Genomic DNA, 12,942 nt, shown 5'->3' on the forward strand with positions numbered 1-12,942 from the left:
GAACGCCACCACACCGCCACGGAGGGTCCAGAGATGTCCATCCCACCCCCAGAAGAGGCCCCCAGTGATGACAGCAGCTCTGTCTCCCTGGACCCAGATGACCAGCCCGGCCCATCGGGGACCTCGGGACAGTCGGTTCCCCTCAGACAGCCACAGGCTACAGCAGACCCAACCCCCTCTGGGAACACCAGCACAGCTCCCACCCAGCGGGCCCATGCCTCTGTCTCCAGGACACGTCAATCAGCGGTGTGTCCACCACTACAGGGCACCCAGGTTGACCCACCACCCCAACAACAACAGGGACCTGGGGGCAGTGGTAGTGGGCACACCGTCCAGGGGACAGAGGCCCAGGAACACAGGGGAACTGGGAGGGCTGCTGTGCGACAGGGGGGTGGACAGGCCAAGGGAACCCACTCTCCACGAGGCCCTCTCCTCCATCATGGGAGCATACCACCACTCCCAGGAGACGATGGCGACGGTACTGGGCAGGTTCCAGGAGATCCAGGCACTGCAGGAGGAACAGTACATGGGGTTCAGAGAGGAACTGAGGAACATTAGTTCCGCAATGGGGACCATCGTCGTGGCCCTTAACCAGATAGTCACCACATTGCGGGACCATGTGGCACCCCAAAGGGCCCCTGTCACTAGCCTAGACCAGGAACAGCCTACCACCTCCGCCAGCGCTAGTGGACAGGAAGCCCCCACACAACGACAGGCCACCAGAACCCCACCTCCTGCAGAAGAACAACCACCCCGCAAGCGGAACCTGAGATCTCACAAGAAGACAGAGTAGGATGCCAAGACCCCCGCCAGCATAAGATACCCCCTGATGTCATCCCACTGTCCCACATTGTCACCCTGTCCAACCTCAAACTGCCCCTGCTCCATCCTTCCACAGGCATATGGACAATGCACCTGTGAAACTGAGAACTGGACTCTGCCATGGACATTACTCCACCCCCACCCATCAGCGTTTTACTATCATGTACCTAAATGTAGCACTTTAATTAAATCACTTATTTCACTCAAATAATCTGGAGTCTGTTTGAATTCTTAACAAATGTATTACACATAACGGTGCAAAAATGTTCAGTTACATTGTGATGACAACATACCACTGTCATACGGCTGTAGTCCATGGGCAAACAAAGCAGAAGTCACGCAGTGGCGCATACAGCTCTGAAAAGGGAAGGTAAAGTCACAAATCAGTGAACAGGAACTGGGTGGAAACACCGACAGTAGAGAGGCAGGAGGCTGTAAGTAAATGTAAAATGGGGTGGTTGATTCTTACCTGTGTGCTACTGAAAATACTGTTGTATCACTGTGTCCCTGGTGTCTGTGTCGTCCCTGTCGTCTTCCTCCTCTTCACTCTCCACAGGCTCCACAGCTGCTACAACACCACCATCTGGACCATCCTCCTGCAGAAAAGGCACCTGGCGTCGCAAAGCCAGATTGTGAAGCATACAGCAGGCCACGATGATCTGGCACACCATCTTTGGTGAGTACATTAGGGATCCACCTGTCATATGCAGGCACCTGAACCTGGCCTTCAGGAGGCCGAAGGTTCTTTCTATGATCCTCCTAGTACGCCCATGGGCCTCATTGTACCGTTCCTCTGCCCTGGTCCGGGATTTCCTCACTGGGGTCAATAGCCAGGAGAGGTTGGGGTAACCAGAGTCCCCCAATAGCTACACACGATGTCTCTGTAGCTGTTCCATCACATACGGGATGCTGCTATTTCGCATGATATACGCGTCATGCACTGACCCAGGGAACTTGCCATTTACATGGGAGATGTACTGGTCTGCCAAACAGACCACCTGGACATTCATCGAATGATAACTTTTTCTGTTCCTGTACGCCTGTTCACTTTCTCTGGGGGGAACCAAAGCCACATGGGTCCCATCAATGGCACCAATGATGTTGGGGATATGTCCAAGGGCATAGAAATCACCCTTCACTGTAGCCAAATCCCCCACCTCAGGGAACACAATGTAGCTCCGCATGTATTTCATCAGGGCAGACAACACTCTGGACAAAACCTTAGAAAACATAGGCTGAGACATCCCTGATGATATGGCCACTGTTGTTTGGAATGATCCACTTGCCAAAAAATGGAGTACTGACAGAACCTGCACCAGAGGGGGAATCCCTGTGGGTTGGCGGATGGGGGACATCAGGTCTGGCTCCAGCTGGGCACACAGTTCATGTATAGTGGCTCTGTCAAGCCTGTATGTCAGTATGATATGTCGTTCTTCCATTGTCGACAGGTCCACCAGCGGTCTGTACACGGGAGGATTCATTCTTCTCCTTGCAAGTCCCACCGGACGGTGCCTAGGAAGGACAACACGGAGCACAGAGTCAAGCAACCCACAGGTACGTTCACACAGCTTGCACAGTACACGATTCGCTATGCATTGAATGGCTTGTATGAGTGGCAATGCAAGGCCTAGGCCTGTGTGACGCAGTAGAAATAAAGCCATGTGGGCCCTTGAACTGGCAGCTGCCTGACCTGTGAAGTGTGACAATGGGATGTGAGGTCAATGCGCTGGCGTGGCACACCGTGGCGGTAGGCGGTCGAAGACCGCAGTGCAAAACCGCATTGGTTAACATTGAACCCTATGGGTTTCAGGAGCCAATGACGATGTGCGCCGGCGGTCGCGGTACGCACCGCCGCGGTACGCACCGCCGCGGGCGTGACCGCCATTTTCTAACTGCTTAATCACTCGAGACCTGATCATCCACAGGAGAGGACCTATACTGCAAGTGCTGCTGTGACCTCGGTCTGGGAGAGACAATGGCTGCTGCGACTGGGGAAAGGGCCCCTGCCTTCAGATCTGAGGAATTGGAGAAACTTGTTGATGGGGTCCTCCCCCACTATGCGCTACTCTACGGTCCTCCAGACCAACAGGTAAGTACACAGGAAGCACGTAGTATGGGCTATGCCTGTGTTGAGTGGGGTGGATGTAAGATGGTGGGGAGGTGAGCGAATGAGGAGTGCAACGCACGACAGATGAGAGCATGTGCCACATGGCAAGGTTGGGGAGGGGGGGCCACTCACATCGACCATGCAGAAAAGTGATGATATTTCCTTTCCCACCCTGTACATGTCACATAGGTCAGCGCCCAACAGAAGATCGACATTTGGCATGCCATCGCCAAGGACGTCCGGGCCCTGGGGGTCCACGACAGACGGGGCACCCACTGCCGAAAGAGGTGGGAGGACATCCGCCGCCTGAGCAGAAAGACCGCCGAGGCTCTGCTGAGGATGGCCTCCCAACGTAAGAGGGGTGCCAGCCGCCAATTGACCCCCCTGATGTCCCGGATCCTGGCGGTGGCCTACCCCGATTTGGATGGGCGCGTGAGGACATCATAGCAGACACAAGGGGGTGAGTATCAGCACATTCTGCTATCTTTGCGCGCAGTGGAGGTGTCTGGGTGGGGGAGGAGGGCTGTGGCTATGTCTAGGCCAGGGCGCTTTCTGTAGGCTAGGCCCCTCCGTTAGGCATGGCTCTGTGCCCTCGCCCCCCACCTCTGTAGGGTGCTATGTACAGCTATCCATGGTCCGGCCTCACCTATGTGTGCATTTGTCGTCCATAGACCTGTAGGCCAAGTCACAATAATTGAGTAGTGTACCCCGAGTGCGCGGCGTAGTGCTGGGGGCTTCTGTGTCTGTCCTCTCCGTCAACGGTGTTGCCAATGCATGCACTCAACCTGTCTTTATTTCTCCCCCCCCCCATTTTCTTTGTCTTCCTGTTCATGTGTGCATTAGCATCATTAGGCGGAGAAGAAGTGGCATCGGCGCACGAGGGAGCTGCATCTCACATGGGCCCGGAGGGCCATGCAACAGACTCCGAGTTGACCAGTGAGATGGAGGGCGAGGGAGGCTCCACAACGGGGACCCGTGGAGACGTCAGCGACACCGACATGTCCTCGGAAGGGAGCTCCCTTGCGGTGGCGGCAACATCCGTGCCCACCGCTACAACAGGTACAGCGCACCAGCTCCGCCCTCTCAGCAGCCCCTCAGCGTTCGGCCCGTGCCCGCTCGGCCAGGAAACCGGCCATCTACTTCGCCCCAGGCACCTCAGGCCCTGCCCCAGTTACCCCAGCTGCCCTCAGTGAGGAGGTCATTGAACTCCTGAGGACCATCATTGTTGGGCAGTCTACCCTTTTGAATGCCATCCAGGGTGTAGAAAGGGAGGTGCATCGGAGCAATGCATACCTGGAGGGCCTTCATTCGGGTCAGGCTGCCCATCAGCGATCGTTCAACGCTCTGGCCTCAGCACTGACGGCAGCCATTGTCCCTGTCTCCAGCCTCCCTCTTCAAACTCCCTCCACCCAGTCCCAGTCCCCTGTTCCTCTGCCTATCCCATCCACACCATCAGACCAGCCTGCACACACCTCAACACCCAAGGGCAGCTCATCCAGACATAAGCACCACAGATCACACAAGCATTCACCCAAGCAACATCCAGATGCAGACATGCCAACAGTCACTACCTCCTCTGTGTCCCCCACCTCCTCGTCTCCCTCCTCCCTCCCTGTGACGTCTCCACTCACACCTGCATGCACACCCCCATCAGCCAGTACGTCCATCCCCAGCACACCCTCCAGACCAGTCCGCACACGTGCAGTCACCACCCCCACTGCCATTTACACATCCCCTGTGTCCTCTCCCAGTGTGTCTGTCACCCCCTCTTCCAAACCACACAAACGCAGGCAGCCACCCACCCAACAGCCATCCACCTCACGACAGCCTCCGTCACAGGCACCTGCACCCAAAGACAGCACACTTGACTCTCCTACAACCACATCCTCTTCCTCCACTCCCATACCCACTGCACCTACCCTTCCCACTGCTCCTAAAAAGTTTTTTCTCTCCAAAATTGACCTCTTTGCATCACCTGACCCACCCCCTCCATCTCGTACGAGTCCAAACAGCACCTCAGCCACCACAAGCCCTGCACCTACTAGGACCATAGTTCAGGGCTATTGGAGTCCACCCGCTCCTAGGGCAGGAACATCGGCCAGCAGCAAGGGGACAGCCAGCCCACCCCCTGGGAAGAGGACCAAAAAAGCGAAGGGCCCTCGCGACAAGCCTGAGACGGCTGCCACCACGGACAGTAGCCTTACCCTGTCACCTGGCACATCAACAAAGGGAGGCAAGGGCCCCAGAGATTCGGCGAAGGAGGGCAAGGGCAGCAGGGCGGACAAGTCAGGCAGCAGGCGAGCTGGCCAGGAGGGCCCCACCAGCCCCATTCCGGGTGTGACGTAGGACAACCGCGGGCCCAGGACTCTATCACAGGAGGGCCCCGCAACCGAAAGGTCGGATGGCGAATGAGCGGGAAGTATTGGCCAGGTCTGGTTCCCTAGAAACACAAGACAAGCACCGCTGAACAGGGGCCGCCGTGAGAAGTACCGCTGAACAGGGCCCCGCCGTGAGAAGCACCGCTGAACAGGGCCCCGCCAAGACAAGCACCGCTGAACAGGGGCCGCCGTGAGAAGCACTGCTGAACTGGGCCCCGCCAAGACAAGCACCGCTGAACAGGGGCCGCCGTGAGAAGCACCGCTCCGCTGGGCCCTTCCTGTCAAGCACCGCTCCGCTGGGCCCTTCATCTCAAGCACCGCTCCGCTGGGCACCGCCGTCTCTGAACTGCTCCGCTGGGCCCTTCCTGTCAGGCACTACTGGCCCATTGGCAGTGCCGGTTCTGTGTCGAGCAGGGCTTCACGAAACACTCGGGCCACCATGCCTCCTCCATGACCAGTGGAGTCTGTAACCCACCTGATGGACTGTGGCTTTGCACTCCCCAGGATGGCACAGTGGGCAATCCACCCACTGTAGAGACTTGAGAGACTGTGGCTTTGCACTCCCCAGGATGGTACAGTGGGCAATCCACCCACTGTAGAGACTTGAGAGACTGTGGCTTTGCACTCCCCAGGATGGTCCAGTGGGCAAGCCACCCACTGTAGAGACTTGAGAGACTGTGGCTTTGCACTCCCCAGGATGGTCCAGTGGGCAAGCCACCCACTGTAGAGACTTGGGAGACTGTGGCTTTGCACTCCCCAGGATGGTACAGTGGGCAATCCAACCACTGTAGAGACTTGAGAGACTGTGGCTTTGCACTCCCCAGGATGGCACAGTGGCCATGGAGGCCCCTCGTGGATCTGGCGTCGTGGACTCATGTGGCTGAGGTGCCCCCCCTTCCCTTCCCCCTGAGGTGCCTGTAATTTTATCATCTGATGCCCCAGCAGTGTTCTCTCCAATGGTATCTGGTCTCGTGTGTGGGCTTTGCCCATGTGTTTGTGCACATTGGCCCACGAACGATGGAACTTTGGCAAAATGTGCAGGACTTATAGCCTATGTATATATTTTTAACTATGTTCTTTATTTAATATGTATATTTCATCTTTCATAATTCACATTACTTCATTTGAGCTATAATATACTTCTATTTTAATGATCATTTTATTTTGTCTTTGCATTATTTCGGGGGGTTTGGGGGTGTCACTCTGACTTGTTGCTCTGCATTGGTGTGTAGGTATTTGGGGTGGGGGGGTGGGTGTATCGTGTATGTGTGTGCCCGTGACCTTTTCTCCTCCCCCCTCCCCTGTGTCGTAGGTGCAGTACTCACCGTTGTCATCTGCGCCGGCATTCGTGCTCCTGGTAGAAGAGCAGGTAGACAATAGCTGGTAGGATGTTTAATTCGGGTTCCATGCTGTCCAGATTCCTCGTGGAGTGTATAGGGGTGAGCGTTTTCCCGTTCGTAGTCTGTTTCCGCCGTGTTTTTATCGGCGGGGCTCCCGCCCTGGAAAAGGTGGCGGATTGGTGAGTTGTGATAGGGTGGGCGGTACATTGTCAGCCGCCTGCCTGTTGGCGGTGACCGCCAAGCTGTTTGTTTGTCCCGCCGTGGCGGTCGGAGTGTTAAAGTGGCGGGCTGTGTTGGCGGTTCCCACCAGGGTCAGAATTCCATTTTTTTGACCGCCTGCCTGTTGGCGGGTTGGCCGCTGCTTTAACACCGACTGCCAGGGTTGGAATGACCCCCTTAGTGCAGATTGTTAGAGGTGTCTTCATATGCTTTGATTGAAATTATAGTAACAGACTTGTATGGCTGCGTGGGTGTACATTTTTACAATTGTTTAAACATGGCTTGTTCAAAGTCTATGAATATGTTTGGAGTAGTAGGTATTTGTTTTATGTTTAATGTGGTTTAAGAGGTCATAGTAAGTGCTGCTTTGTTTTTGTTGTAGTAACACAATAGAATTGGGATATTTGTGTTTTGATAGTCACCATGTATGGTATATATCTGAGTGAATAGTTTGGGACACATTTTGAAGGTCACATCCAGGTTTGACAATGGGTTAGTTTTAGTAAGTTAAATATTGTATTGAATATTGGGAGTCATTTCTCATTGTTTATGTTATCATGTAAAAGAAAATGTTCCTCATTATATGTGATTGTTAAATGTACAGGTATTTCTATACCCTGGTGCCTTCTAGGGATAGGAGGAGTATGGCTGGTAGCCTTTTAATTTTGTGCAATTAAACATTTTAAAGTGGGTATAGGTGGTAGGTGGCCTGTATGTGTTTGGGGGCCTAAGGCAATATATCTTGAGGATTTTGGTTATGAGTTCATGGGAGCTACTGCTTTCGTCTCATATCCTGTAATACCTCCCTTATTTCTGTTTCTGTCACTTTTGGGAAGTGGTTGTGCTCTCCTATGTGAATTACAACATCATCTTTTGTAGTTACCCATTCATAGCATGCATTAGAATATTATTTTGTACATTTCCAATGTATACCTTCTATTGATGCACTTTCTTGGCTTTAGGTGTAACCCATGCAATTTAGTAACTCCTTTCCTTTGTGCGCGGTTATGAATTTTGCTGCCTCTGTCATTGTATCTGAAAGTAGTGTGATGGTATAAATATATACAAAATAAAAAAAGTTTGTGTGTTTGCAATTTGCATATATAATTATGAAACTACTTCTATTTTGAATACCTATACGTATGTCCTGTTTAGATGTTTCACACTGTTTTGCAGCTTTTCCGTGTGGGGTGTTCTAATGTAGAGCAGGTACTCTCTTTTCTTTTGGATGAAAATAAAAATGTTAGTTTCATTTTATATATTCATTTGTTGGTAGTTTGTAGAGGTTGAGGTCGGTAGGTTTATTTCTACCTGCTATTTGGGTGTGTTTGTAGTTTTTTATTAACATCTGTATACTTACTTTCTTACATATTTTTGCTGATTTGTGGTAGTTGTTTTTTCTGGCATTTTAATACTTTTCCAAGTCACACTGTTTTCTTTTAGGAATCCTCTATAAAGCGATACAAGTTGGAGAGTGTTTTATTCATTATTTGCTATTTTACAATTTTACGTTAATTAACAAGTATGCTTAAGTTTAAATACAAGTTTTTCTTACTTGATTAGGTAGTTGTTGAGATGTATATATTTCTTCTTTGATGGTCTGGTCGGAGAATCTGGCAGAGTTTCATTGTTTTGCAGTATTTGTTATTGCTGAAGTATTTAGTGGTTTAAATCAGTGTGCCTTCTATTCTGTTGATTTAATTGTTTATACTTTGATTCTATTGGTTGGTTTAGTTGTAGTTTGACATATTTTGATCAGTTATGTCCTTCTATGGGAAATGCTAATTTAGGTTTTATTTCTAATGTATGATATGATGTTTGATTGTTTTTAATATAAATGTCTCTATTTATATTCATAAATAGTTAGCCTGTGGTCTTAGTGTTTGTAGTTTTTTTTTGTATGTTTCTTTATTGATTTTCACATATTTAAATTAAAGTGATACAAAACAGTATAATGTTACGTCATTTCTTCTCATCCAGGTGTACATTTTTGTCTCAACATTCAAAGCAATTTGTAGAAGAGCCCAGTCGTTTCACCTGTTACTGTGGTGCATTTCACGTTTGATATGCAGTTTGTCGAAGATATAAACATACGTTTTTTGTATTAACAAAACTATAAACTGTTTGGATAAATAGAAGAATTAAAATTAATGATATACATTCAAAACTAAGGTGTAAAGAAAAGGGAGAAAATAAAATTAACCGTCACCATGCATATATTGCATCATATGTTTGACATGTTATGTCTGATATATAACAAGGTCTAGTTCGCAATATGGGTAGCAAGTGTTGTAAGTCGGGCTCATTCCCATTGGCGTTCTGTTCTCTGGGTGTGTGTGTGAGTATATAGGGTGTATGTATGACTATATAATGGTTATGTGCGTCCCCTAGGGGAGGGTGCTCCATTCATGGTGGACGCAGGTAATTTTTTGCTTCCACCTTCAGAACTAATGATTCCCAATATTCCGCCCCGAGCTTGTTATGCCCCGTGTCTGGAGCCACTGATGGTGGTGAGCTTCTGCTTTGGACCACAGCAAAAGGTCTTTCAACCATTGCCTTATTGATGGGGGTACTTGGGATTTCCATGCCATAGCTATCCTGCGCTTAAATAGCACAAGTGCTAAATCTATGAACTTGTGGAGGTATTTGTCTTTTTTTTTGGTTTTGGTCCGAATACTTAACAGGCAGAGGGATGGCGTCACAGGTAGAGTAGTAAAATCTGTTATTTCAGTGATTATTGCAGTGATTGCATGCCAAATAGTTTGTAAATTCGGGCAGTCCCATACCATGTGGTAAAATCCCACTGGGGATGTAGCGCATCTCGGACAGACGGGTTTGTGTGTTGGGTACATATGATTTAGATGTTGGGGATTTAAGTATGCTTGATGTATATAGTTAAAGTGGGTGAATCTAAATCTGGCATTACGAGTGATCTCCTTAACTGAGCACAGTGCCAGATTCCACTCTGTTGTTGTCAGTGGGTTTGGTAGTACCTTATTCCATCTTTCATGTGTTGTTTGTAATGGGGTATCGGTGTGTGCCCGAAGTGCTGTATATAGAGAGGAGATGATGCGTTTAATTGTCGTTGCTGAGAGTATAGCATGTAAGACCAGAGAGGTGGGTGGTTCAGTGTTTTCTGGGCCCCATGTGTGACGTATGCCTTGTATTATGGTGTGATAAGTGATGAACTGTCCTGGTGTAATTTTGTATTCAGAAATCATATCCTGGAAGGATTTAAGTACATTATCGGAAAAGAGGTATTCCATTCGCGTGACGCCCTTATCTGTCCATAGTGCTTGTGTCTGGGTTGGTATATGCACAAAACACCATACACCACCACACACACCACACTCTACAACACATACAACATCCCTCACCTCATCCACACCACCCCAGGGCACCCCAAAGACACCCCAGGTTCTCTGACGCAGAACTCAGGGTCATGGTGGAGGAAATAGTTTGTGTAGAGCCCCAGCTCTTCGGGGCACAGGTGCAGCACACCACAATTGCTAGGATAGTCGACAGGGTCAACGCTGTGGGACAGCATCCACGCAATCGGGATGACATAAGGAAGCGCTGGAACGACCTACGGGGGAAGGTGCGTTCCATGGTATCAAGGCACAACATAGCGGTGCAGAAGACTGGCGGCGGACCTCCACCTACTCCCCCAGAATTTACAGCATGGGAGGAGGAAGTCTTGCACATCCTGCATCCTGAGGGCCTCGCAGGAGTATCTGGAGGAATGGACTCTGGTAAGTCTAATCTTAACTACTTCTTCCCACCCCCTCCCCACCTGCATCCCAACTCATACCGCCACCATCACCCCCACCCCCATCACACCTATTCCTTGCAAATGGCTCACCATCACAACCCACCCATCCCAACACCAAGCCCTGCATGCGTCCACAAAGCATGGATACCCATCACCAAAGCATGCCCACTGCACACACACATCACCCCCACAAGCCACCCTCACAAAAGCCCCCACAAGGGAATGCCTGCACTTGGGTACACGGCCACCCACCCATCACAGGAAATACCACAAACAGAAGCAATAACCATACCCTTATACCCCTGCAGGACCCGAACGCCACCACACCGCCACGGAGGGTCCAGAGATGTCCATCCCACCCCCAGAAGAGGCCCCCAGTGATGACAGCAGCTCTGTCTCCCTGGACCCAGATGACCAGCCCGGCCCATCGGGGACCTCGGGACAGTCGGTTCCCCTCAGACAGCCACAGGCTACAGCAGACCCAACCCCCTCTGGGAACACAAGCACAGCTCCCACCCAGCGGGCCCATGCCTCTGTCTCCAGGACACGTCAATCAGCGGTGTGTCCACCCCTACAGGGCACCCAGGTTGCCCCACCACCCCAACAACAACAGGGACCTGGGGGCAGTGGTAGTGGGCACACCGTCCAGGGGACAGAGGCCCAGGAACACAGGGGAACTGGGAGGGCTGCTGTGCGACAGGGGGGGGACAGGCCAAGGGAACTCACACTCCACGAGGCCCTCTCCTCCATCATGGGAGCATACCACCACTCCCAGGAGACGATGGCGACGGTACTGGGCAGGTTCCAGGAGATCCAGGCACTGCAGGAGGAACAGTACATGGGGTTCAGAGAGGAACTGAGGAACATTCGTTCCGCAATGGGGACCATCGTCGTGGCCCTTAACCAGATAGTCACCACATTGCGGGACCATGTGGCACCCCAAAGGGCCCCTGTCACTAGCCTAGACCAGGAACAGCCTACCACCTCCGCCAGCGCTAGTGGACAGGAGGCCCCCACACAACGACAGGCCACCAGAACCCCACCTCCTGCAGAAGAACAACCACCCCGCAAGCGGAACCTGAGATCTCACAAGAAGACAGAGTAGGATGCCAAGACCCCCGCCAGCATAAGATACCCCCTGATGTCATCCCACTGTCCCACATTGTCACCCTGTCCAACCTCAAACTGCCCCTGCTCCATCCTTCCACAGGCATATGGACAATGCACCTGTGAGACTGAGAACTGGACTCTGCCATGGACATTACTCCACCCCCACCCATCAGCGTTTTACTATCATGTACCTAAATGTATCACTTTAATTAAATCACTTATTTCACTCAAATAATCTGGAGTCTGTTTGTATTCTTAACAAATGTATTACACATAACGGTGCAAAAATGTTCAGTTACATTGTGATGACAACATACCACTGTCATACGGCTGTAGTCCATGGGCAAACAAAGCAGAAGTCACGCAGTGGCGCATACAGCTCTGAAAAGGGAAGGTAAAGTCACAAATCAGTGAACAGGAACTGGGTGGAAACACCAACAGTAGAGAGGCAGGAGGCTGTAAGTAAATGTAAAATGGGGTGGTTGATTCTTACCTGTGTGCTACTGAAAATACTGTTGTATCACTGTGTCCCTGGTGTCTGTGTCGTCCCTGTCGTCTTCCTCCTCTTCACTCTCCACAGGCTCCACAGCTGCTACAACACCACCATCTGGACCATCCTCCTGCAGAAAAGGCACCTGGCGTCGCAAAGCCAGATTGTGAAGCATACAGCAGGCCACGATGATCTGGCACACCTTCTTTGGTGAGTACATTAGGGATCCACCTGTCATATGCAGGCACCTGAACCTGGCCTTCAGGAGGCCGAAGGTTCTTTCTATGATCCTCCTAGTACGCCCATGGGCCTCATTGTACCGTTCCTCTGCCCTGGTCCGGGGATTCCTCACTGGGGTCAATAGCCAGGAGAGGTTGGGGTAACCAGAGTCCCCCAATAGCTACACACGATGTCTCTGTAGCTGTTCCATCACATACGGGATGCTGCTATTTCGCATGATATATGCGTCATGCACTGACCCAGGGAACTTGCCATTTACATGGGAGATGTACTGGTCTGCCAAACAGACCACCTGGACATTCATCGAATGATAACTTTTTCTGTTCCTGTACGCCTGTTCACTTTCTCTGGGGGGAACCAAAGCCACATGGGTCCCATCAATGGCACCAATGATGTTGGGGATATGTCCAAGGGCATAGAAATCACCCTTCACTGTAGCCAAATCCCCCACCTCAGGGAACACA

General features: G+C 51.1%; 1 long non-coding RNA gene across 1 annotated transcript in view; it reads left to right on the forward strand.

Annotated features, from left to right (window-relative positions):
• The window catches only part of LOC138259008 (uncharacterized), a 290,301-nt gene that overhangs the window by 74,910 nt on the left and 202,449 nt on the right, over positions 1-12,942 (forward strand). The window lies entirely within an intron of this gene.

Source organism: Pleurodeles waltl, chromosome 2_1 (assembly GCF_031143425.1).
Source record: "Pleurodeles waltl isolate 20211129_DDA chromosome 2_1, aPleWal1.hap1.20221129, whole genome shotgun sequence".
Taxonomy (NCBI): Eukaryota; Metazoa; Chordata; class Amphibia; order Caudata; family Salamandridae; genus Pleurodeles; species Pleurodeles waltl.